The sequence below is a fragment of the Sander lucioperca genome, chromosome 10, assembly GCF_008315115.2.
Source record: "Sander lucioperca isolate FBNREF2018 chromosome 10, SLUC_FBN_1.2, whole genome shotgun sequence".
NCBI lineage: Eukaryota > Metazoa > Chordata > Actinopteri > Perciformes > Percidae > Sander > Sander lucioperca.
In genome coordinates, this window is record NC_050182.1 from 8,912,132 (window position 1) to 8,922,628 (window position 10,497).

A 10,497-nucleotide genomic window follows, 5' to 3' on the forward strand; every position below is an offset into this window, starting at 1 on the left:
CGGTTCATTTGATTGAACACGTCCCCGGCCTGCAGCTTGGTTGGCCCTGTAGCCTTGAAACCGATCCAGTGAAACGGAGTGGGGCTTGCTCACCTGGTGTTTTCACAGGCCTGTCGTAGGTGCTTCCAGTCCACAAACCCCATCTCGCAAATGGGCTGTCAGCTCCGCTGGGAAAATGTCTGCACATTTTACAGAAAATCACGTCCTTAATTACACTGTACTCCACCCAAGAAAACTGTCCATACCACTTTGATGAGAAGTTGCTTGATTTTCCATTCTTGACAGTGCAGGGAAATGCCTTCAAATTGGGTTGTGAAGGTGGTTCATCAATTGCAGTTAGATCGGCAGCACTGGCACTACATTAATGATATGGCAGACTCCTGTTCATGTGAACTATTTCTGTACGCTGACAACTTGTCACTTTTAATGTCTCATAAACAACAATCCATTCTAGAGAGTACCCTGAGCTCTGAGCTATCCTCTGTAAACAACTGGCTGATTACAAAATGCTGTAAGACAGAGGCTATCTTGTTCGGTTCAAAATACAGATTGAGTAGATGCTCGGAATTTAGGGTCATTTTGAATAATGTTGAGGTCAGTGCAAAAGCGTCAGTAAAATACCTGGGTTGCATCCTAGAACACAACTTGGATGGCAAGAATATGGCCAACAAGGTTTTGAGTAAAGTCACTGGGCTCACAAAGTTTTTAGTCAGAAATTCAAAATTTCTAGATTGGTCACCTTCATTTTAACCCACTTTGAATTTGCATGTACCTCCTGGTTTGAAGGCCTAACAAACCGACTTAAAGGGAGGCTGCAAACAGCACAGAATAAATTAATAAGAGTAATTCTGAACTTATAGGTAGGTAGGAAGGTCTCATATAGGGAGGTCACAGTTTGTGGAGCTCAACTGGCTCCCTGTGGAGTCTCGGTTACTATGTTAACACTGATGATCCATGATCATTATGATCCATAAAATATTGTTTGGTAGTGTCCCAAATTTTTTGTCGTGTCTCATAACTAAGGTAAAGGACACACACAATATTTATACTCGTGGCAGCATATCTGACCTGTGTCCTTATAAATTTAAGACAGTGTTAGGGAAAGGAACCTTTGCCTATATAGGTCATATATATATGTATATATATATATATATATATATATATATATATATATATATATATATATATATATATATATATATATATATATATATATATATAGGGGCAGTTCAGTGGAAGGCGTTAGACCGTTATATTAAAGTCATTTCCAGCCTGAATTCTTTTGAAAACAGCATCAAGGTCTGGTTACTAGAGAGGGATGCAGAATAGAACAAAAGGCAAGTTACTGTTGTTATTTTTATTTATTTAAGAGAATTGTTTTTATGTTATGTCATTATTAATCACACACACTGTAAGTGTCTTGTCTTGTTCTGATGTTATGTGTTGAGGACCACAATGGAAATAAGTCCTGGACTTTGTTGTGTTTTTATCCTCAATTGTATTTGATGTATTTTTTCTCATGTGTGAGGCATTCTTGATATAATAAAATAAAATAAAATAAAATGCTTCCACTGGCTCAGATCATGCAAAACAACAATTAGTTACCAAGTCATCAAATTTCAAGTTGAAGTAAGTAAGTAAGTAAATTTAGGGACTTTTCTCTGCTGTTAAACACAGTGGTGGGTCGTTAGAGTTTTGATGTCAATAATAATGATAATAACTTAGAATAAATGGTTGTCTGTCAGAGTGGACTGTCTTTACTCTCTAAGACACTAAATATAATAATAATAATGATAATAACTTAGAATAAATGGTTGTCTATCAGAGTGGACTGTCTTTACTCTCTAAGACACTAAATATATCAAAGCTGCAGAACAAACAGACACCAACCAGAACATGGCTCAGAATGCAGCCTCAGCATCGGGGGTGGGAATCTCTCGGCTCCTCACGATTCAATTCTAAACCGATTATCGATGCATCTCGATGCAACAATTTTTTTATGTACATTTCCATGCGTGATTTTTAAAAATATACATATAAATCTGAGTTTGCTAATCACTTCCTAGACAAAGCAGCTAGACAAAGCTTAGATTTTGACGTATACCGTATTTGTCACACACAAGTTTGAATGAAATGTTTTGTCTACTGTCTATTGTGTAGATCTTCCCTGATTAGGCCTTAAACTGTTATGGGCAGGGTTCGAATTATGTGGGAGCAAGTAGGAGCTGAGCTCCCATAGAGAGAGGATGAGCTCCATAGAGAGAGGATGAGCTCCATAGAGAGAGGATGAGCTCCATAGAGAGAGGTAGAGCTCCCATAGAGAGAGGGTGAGCTCCATAGAGAGAGGGTGAGCTCCATAGAGAGAGGATGAGCTCCATAGAGAGAGGGTGAGCTCCATAGAGAGAGGGTGAGCTCCATAGAGAGAGGGTGAGCTCCATAGAGAGAGGGTGAGCTCCATAGAGAGAGGATGAGCTCCATAGAGAGAGGGTGAGCTCCCATGCAAGCAGTAACATCATACACCTGTGGGGGTCTCTAAAAATCATCAGCACCATTATTTAAATCACAAATAAAGCACTTTTCCCAAACACACGGAGCTCTGAAGCAGACCTGTGCGTCGCTTAGTGTCCTCTCTCGCTGTAACAACAGAGACGAGCAGCGGTCTTAGTGTCCTCTCTCTCTGTAACAGTAGAGACGAGCAGCGGTCTTAGTGTCCTCTCTCTCTGTAACAACAGAGACGAGCAGCGGTCTTAGTGTCCTCTCTCTCTGTAACAGTAGAGACGAGCAGCGGTCTTAGTGTCCTCTCTCTCTGTAACAGTAGAGACGAGCAGCGGTCTTAGTGTCCTCTCTCTCTGTAACAGTAGAGACGAGCAGCGGTCTTAGTGTCCTCTCTCTCTGTAACAACAGAGACGAGCAGCGGTCTTAGTGTCCTCTCTCTCTGTAACAGTAGAGACGAGCAGCGGTCTTAGTGTCCTCTCTCTCTGTAACAGTAGAGACGAGCAGCGGTCTTAGTGTCCTCTCTCTCTGTAACAGTAGAGACGAGCAGCGGTCTTAGTGTCCTCTCTCTCTGTAACAACAGAGACGAGCAGCGGTCTTAGTGTCCTCTCTCTCTGTAACAGTAGAGACGAGCAGCGGTCTTAGTGTCCTCTCTCTCTGTAACAGTAGAGACGAGCAGCGGTCTTAGTGTCCTCTCTCTCTGTAACAACAGAGACGAGCAGCGGTCTTAGTGTCCTCTCTCTCTGTAACAACAGAGACGAGCAGCGGTCTTAGTGTCCTCTCTCTCTGTAACAGTAGAGACGAGCAGCGGTCTTAGTGTCCTCTCTCTCTGTAACAGTAGAGACGAGCAGCGGTCTTAGTGTCCTCTCTCTCTGTAACAATAGAGACGAGCAGCGGTCTTAGTGTCCTCTCTCTCTGTAACAACAGAGACGAGCAGCGGTCTTAGTGTCCTCTCTCTCTGTAACAACAGAGACGAGCAGCCTTCTTAGTGTCCTCTCTCTCTGTAACAGTAGAGACGAGCAGCGGTCTTAGTGTCCTCTCTCTCTGTAACAATAGAGACGAGCAGCGGTCTTAGTGTCCTCTCTCTCTGTAACAGTAGAGACGAGCAGCGGTCTTAGTGTCCTCTCTCTCTGTAACAACAGAGACGAGCAGCCTTCTTAGTGTCCTCTCTCTCTGTAACAGTAGAGACGAGCAGCGGTCTTAGTGTCCTCTCTCTCTGTAACAATAGAGACGAGCAGCGGTCTTAGTGTCCTCTCTCTCTGTAACAGTAGAGACGAGCAGCGGTCTTAGTGTCCTCTCTCTCTGTAACAGTAGAGACGAGCAGCGGTCTTAGTGTCCTCTCTCTCTGTAACAACAGAGACGAGCAGCGGTCTTAGTGTCCTCTCTCTCTGTAACAATAGAGACGAGCAGCGGTCTTAGTGTCCTCTCTCTCTGTAACAACAGAGACGAGCAGCGGTCTCAGTGTCCTCTCTCTCTGTAACAACAGAGACGAGCAGCGGTCTTAGTGTCCTCTCTCTCTGTAACAACAGAGACGAGCAGCGGTCTTAGTGTCCTCTCTCTCTGTAACCACAGAGACGAGCAGCGGTCTTAGTGTCCTCTCTCTCTGTAACAACAGAGACGAGCAGCGGTCTTAGTGTCCTCTCTCTCTGTAACAACAGAGACGAGCAGCGGTCTTAGTGTCCTCTCTCTCTGTAACAACAGAGACGAGCAGTCTTCTTAGTGTCCTCTCTCTCTGTAACAACAGAGACGAGCAGTCTTCTTAGTGTCCTCTCTCTCTGTAACAGTAGAGACGAGCAGCGGTCTCAGTGTCCTCTCTCTCTGTAACAACAGAGACGAGCAGCGGTCTTAGTGTCCTCTCTCTCTGTAACAGTAGAGACGAGCAGCGGTCTCAGTGTCCTCTCTCTCTGTAACAGTAGAGACGAGCAGCGGTCTTAGTGTCCTCTCTCTCTGTAACCACAGAGACGAGCAGCGGTCTTAGTGTCCTCTCTCTCTGTAACAACAGAGACGAGCAGTCTTCTTAGTGTCCTCTCTCTCTGTAACAATAGAGACGAGCAGTCTTCTTAGTGTCCTCTCTCTCTGTAACAGTAGAGACGAGCAGCGGTCTTAGTGTCCTCTCTCTCTGTAACCACAGAGACGAGCAGCGGTCTTAGTGTCCTCTCTCTCTGTAACAGTAGAGACGAGCAGCGGTCTTAGTGTCCTCTCTCTCTGTAACAGTAGAGACGAGCAGCGGTCTTAGTGTCCTCTCTCTCTGTAACAGTAGAGACGAGCAGCGGTCTTAGTGTCCTCTCTCTCTGTAACAATAGAGACGAGCAGCGGTCTTAGTGTCCACTCTCTCTGTAACAGTAGAGACGAGCAGCGGTCTTAGTGTCCTCTCTCTCTGTAACAATAGAGACGAGCAGCGGTCTTAGTGTCCTCTCTCTCTGTAACAGTAGAGACGAGCAGCGGTCTTAGTGTCCTCTCTCTCTGTAACAATAGAGACGAGCAGCGGTCTTAGTGTCCACTCTCTCTGTAACAGTAGAGACGAGCAGCGGTCTTAGTGTCCTCTCTCTCTGTAACAGTAGAGACGAGCAGCGGTCTTAGTGTCCTCTCTCTCTGTAACAGTAGAGACGAGCAGCGGTCTTAGTGTCCTCTCTCTCTGTAACAATAGAGACGAGCAGCAGTCTTAGTGTCCTCTCTCTCTGTAACAGTAGAGACGAGCAGCGGTCTTAGTGTCCTCTCTCTCTGTAACAGTAGAGACGAGCAGCGGTCTTAGTGTCCTCTCTCTCTGTAACAGTAGAGACGAGCAGCGGTCTTAGTGTCCTCTCTCTCTGTAACAATAGAGACGAGCAGCGGTCTTAGTGTCCTCTCTCTCTGTAACAACAGAGACGAGCAGCGGTCTTAGTGTCCTCTCTCTCTGTAACAACAGAGACGAGCAGCGGTCTTAGTGTCCTCTCTCTCTGTAACAATAGAGACGAGCAGCGGTCTTAGTGTCCTCTCTCTCTGTAACAACAGAGACGAGCAGCGGTCTTAGTGTCCTCTCTCTCTGTAACAGTAGAGACGAGCAGCGGTCTTAGTGTCCTCTCTCTCTGTAACAATAGAGACGAGCAGCGGTCTTAGTGTCCTCTCTCTCTGTAACAACAGAGACGAGCAGCGGTCTTAGTGTCCTCTCTCTCTGTAACAATAGAGACGAGCAGCGGTCTTAGTGTCCTCTCTCTCTGTAACAACAGAGACGAGCAGCGGTCTTAGTGTCCTCTCTCTCTGTAACAACAGAGACGAGCAGCGGTCTTAGTGTCCTCTCTCTCTGTAACAACAGAGACGAGCAGCGGTCTTAGTGTCCTCTCTCTCTGTAACAATAGAGACGAGCAGCGGTCTCAGTGTCCTCTCTCTCTGTAACAGTAGAGACGAGCAGCGGTCTCAGTGTCCTCTCTCTCTGTAACAGTAGAGACGAGCAGCGGTCTTAGTGTCCTCTCTCTCTGTAACAACAGAGACGAGCAGTCTTCTTAGTGTCCTCTCTCTCTGTAACAGTAGAGACGAGCAGCCTTCTTAGTGTCCTCTCTCTCTGTAACAGTAGAGACGAGCAGCGGTCTTAGTGTCCTCTCTCTCTGTAACCACAGAGACGAGCAGTCTTCTTAGTGTCCTCTCTCTCTGTAACAGTAGAGACGAGCAGCGGTCTTAGTGTCCTCTCTCTCTGTAACAGTAGAGACGAGCAGCGGTCTTAGTGTCCTCTCTCTCTGTAACAACAGAGACGAGCAGCGGTCTTAGTGTCCTCTCTCTCTGTAACAGTAGAGACGAGCAGCGGTCTTAGTGTCCTCTCTCTCTGTAACAATAGAGACGAGCAGCGGTCTTAGTGTCCTCTCTCTCTGTAACAACAGAGACGAGCAGCGGTCTTAGTGTCCTCTCTCTCTGTAACAATAGAGACGAGCAGCGGTCTTAGTGTCCTCTCTCTCTGTAACAGTAGAGACGAGCAGCGGTCTTAGTGTCCACTCTCTCTGTAACAATAGAAACGAGCAGCGGTCTTAGTGTCCTCTCTCTCTGTAACAGTAGAGACGAGCAGCGGTCTTAGTGTCCTCTCTCTCTGTAACAACAGAGACGAGCAGCGGTCTTAGTGTCCTCTCTCTCTGTAACAACAGAGACGAGCAGGGGTCTTAGTGTCCTCTCTCTCTGTAACAATAGAGACGAGCAGGGGTCTTAGTGTCCTCTCTCTCTGTAACAATAGAGACGAGCAGCGGTCTTAGTGTCCTCTCTCTCTGTAACAACAGAGACGAGCAGTCTTCTTAGTGTCCTCTCTCTCTGTAACAATAGAGACGAGCAGCGGTCTTAGTGTCCTCTCTCTCTGTAACAACAGAGACGAGCAGCGGTCTTAGTGTCCTCTCTCTCTGTAACAACAGAGACGAGCAGCGGTCTTAGTGTCCTCTCTCTCTGTAACAGTAGAGACGAGCAGCGGTCTTATCGTCCTCTCTCTCTGTAACAGTAGAGACGAGCAGCGGTCTTAGTGTCCTCTCTCTCTGTAACAGTAGAGACGAGCAGCGGTCTTAGTGTCCTCTCTCTCTGTAACAGTAGAGACGAGCAGCGGTCTTAGTGTCCTCTCTCTCTGTAACAGTAGAGACGAGCAGCGGTCTTATCGTCCTCTCTCTCTGTAACAGTAGAGACGAGCAGCGGTCTTAGTGTCCTCTCTCTCTGTAACAGTAGAGACGAGCAGCGGTCTTAGTGTCCTCTCTCTCTGTAACAGTAGAGACGAGCAGCGGTCTTAGTGTCCTCTCTCTCTGTAACAGTAGAGACGAGCAGCGGTCTTAGTGTCCTCTCTCTCTGTAACAACAGAGACGAGCAGCGGTCTTAGTGTCCTCTCTCTCTGTAACAACAGAGACGAGCAGCGGTCTTAGTGTCCTCTCTCTCTGTAACAATAGAGACGAGCAGCGGTCTTAGTGTCCTCTCTCTCTGTAACAACAGAGACGAGCAGCGGTCTTAGTGTCCTCTCTCTCTGTAACAACAGAGACGAGCAGCGGTCTTAGTGTCCACTCTCTCTGTAACAACAGAGACGAGCAGCGGTCTTAGTGTCCTCTCTCTCTGTAACAACAGAGACGAGCAGCGGTCTTAGTGTCCTTTCTCTCTGTAACAACAGAGACGAGCAGCGGTCTTAGTGTCCTCTCTCTCTGTAACAGTAGAGACGAGCAGCGGTCTTAGTGTCCTCTCTCTCTGTAACAACAGAGACGAGCAGCGGTCTTAGTGTCCTCTCTCTCTGTAACAACAGAGACGAGCAGCGGTCTTAGTGTCCTCTCTCTCTGTAACAACAGAGACGAGCAGCGGTCTTAGTGTCCTCTCTCTCTGTAACAACAGAGACGAGCAGCGGTCTTAGTGTCCTCTCTCTCTGTAACAACAGAGACGAGCAGCGGTCTTAGTGTCCACTCTCTCTGTAACAACAGAGACGAGCAGCGGTCTTAGTGTCCTCTCTCTCTGTAACAACAGAGACGAGCAGCGGTCTTAGTGTCCTCTCTCTCTGTAACAGTAGAGACGAGCAGCGGTCTTAGTGTCCTCTCTCTCTGTAACAACAGAGACGAGCAGCGGTCTTAGTGTCCTCTCTCTCTGTAACAGTAGAGACGAGCAGCGGTCTTAGTGTCCTCTCTCTCTGTAACAACAGAGACGAGCAGCGTTCTTAGTGTCCTCTCTCTCTGTAACAACAGAGACGAGCAGCGGTCTTAGTGTCCTCTCTCTCTGTAACAACAGAGACGAGCAGCGGTCTTAGTGTCCTCTCTCTCTGTAACAACAGAGACGAGCAGCGGTCTTAGTGTCCTCTCTCTCTGTAACAACAGAGACGAGCAGCGGTCTTAGTGTCCACTCTCTCTGTAACAACAGAGACGAGCAGCGGTCTTAGTGTCCTCTCTCTCTGTAACAGTAGAGACGAGCAGCGGTCTTAGTGTCCTCTCTCTCTGTAACAGTAGAGACGAGCAGCGGTCTTAGTGTCCTCTCTCTCTGTAACAGTAGAGACGAGCAGCGGTCTTAGTGTCCTCTCTCTCTGTAACAGTAGAGACGAGCAGCGGTCTTAGTGTCCTCTCTCTCTGTAACGGTAGAGACGAGCAGCGGTCTTAGTGTCCTCTCTCTCTGTAACGGTAGAGACGAGCAGCGGTCTTAGTGTCCTCTCTCTCTGTAACAATAGAGACGAGCAGCGGTCTTAGTGTCCTCTCTCTCTGTAACAGTAGAGACGAGCAGCGGTCTTAGTGTCCTCTCTCTCTGTAACAGTAGAGACGAGCAGCGGTCTTAGTGTCCTCTCTCTCTGTAACAGCAGAGACGAGCAGCGGTCTTAGTGTCCTCTCTCCCTGTAACAGCAGAGACGAGCAGCGCGCCTTCACTGGTCTGGGCAGCTTCAGGTTTATAAAGGACCCGCTCTGCTGTCGACATGCTGCAGCAAATGTGTCCCGTTTGTGCTCTGTGTATTTCTGCCGTAGTTTCAGTTTCCCACCTCCGATGTAGAGCAGCGTTCAGCCACTTCCCTAAACTTTGTCTCACTCAGAGACCAGAGACCCAAACGGGGCTCTGAGTCTGTCAGGAGGTCTGAGATCTACCGTCTCAGCAGAGATATCACGTAATGCACAGCAGGCTACAGTGCAGGTAGATTATTTTCTGAAATATTGTGACTGTATTCTTGTAATAGACTGTTATCACTTTATTTGTTGCAAAATATCACGACTCCTCCAAATCTCAGAGAACACAGATGAGATATATTTTGAATGTGCACAAAGTTTTGAACATGAGCAGAAATCTTGCTCAAACATCTGAAATATTACAGTCCAGGGGTTTATTAATCCATTAAAATGAATTAATGTATCATTGAGGTGAATAATTGTCATATGCACATTTAAGGAGGTTACTTCCTCAACAAGAGACGAAGAGGAGGGAGGAGTAAATGATGCCTGTAGGCTACATGTGAGCTGACTCAGATAGAATTAGAAAAGTCCATCTACAGGAGAATAAATAGATGAAACCTGAGAGCATTACTGCAATATATTGTTATATTTGGATTGTAATCTATGTTTCACTTTACATGAAGATATTTCCAGCATACATTGATTCAGAAAAAGGTAAATAGATGCATAAAAATTCACCAGAATGCAGGAAATGAAATGTTTAATGCTCAAAAATTTTTTTTTTAAAGAGACAACCACAAAGATGAAATCATAACTGGAACCCTGGTTATGGGTCAGTGTCTGTTACCCCGTCCTGCCTGTTATCTTCTTCCCTTTTCCCCTGTGTTTGTTGTCTGTGTGCTGGTCTTCACCTGCTGTGGCGAGAGGCGGTCTAGAGGATCTAGGTCAAGAGGCGTGGTTCATTATAACCATACCAGTGGTAACTTGGCTCAGTATTTACGACTAGAGATTCTGCTCCTAGTTTCCCTGCATTCTTTTTTTTTTTTTGCCAGAATATATTTATTGAGTTTTATGCATACACAAACACAAGACAAACAACCACAATGCCTTTCAGAAAAACATCTCTTTACAAAGCAACAATCTATAAATATTCATCACTTATCTTTAAAATAAAAATATAAAATTAAATAAAATATATGAATTATACAAATCAGGTGATACAAATTGTTGTACAGAAGTGAACTGCAGTGTCCACACATCTCAGTCATTGTCATCTGCTAAATCCAAATCTTTGACATAATCAATGAAAGTATTCCAGATATTCTCAAAAAGTCCCTGTTTGCCTTTTAGCACATATGTAATCCTCTCTAGTGGCAGAGCAGACAGCATCTGCCGTCACCATAAAGAGCCTCTTGGTCTACATGTTTTTTTCCAAAATAAAGCTATACATCTTTTGGCGTTAAGCAGACTAAGGTCTATAAATGTACGTTCATTTTTTGTATAGTTATGCTTCTCTGGATATAGGCCCAATAAAACTTCCCTGCATTCTTGCTCTGTGTTGGTCTACTTCTTTGTGCTCACGTTAACATTTGTCTCCTCTGTTCAGATCCCGTTCTGAACCTGCTACCTTCCTGCTGCTCCCCTGCTGTGACCTGCTTGCCTGCTG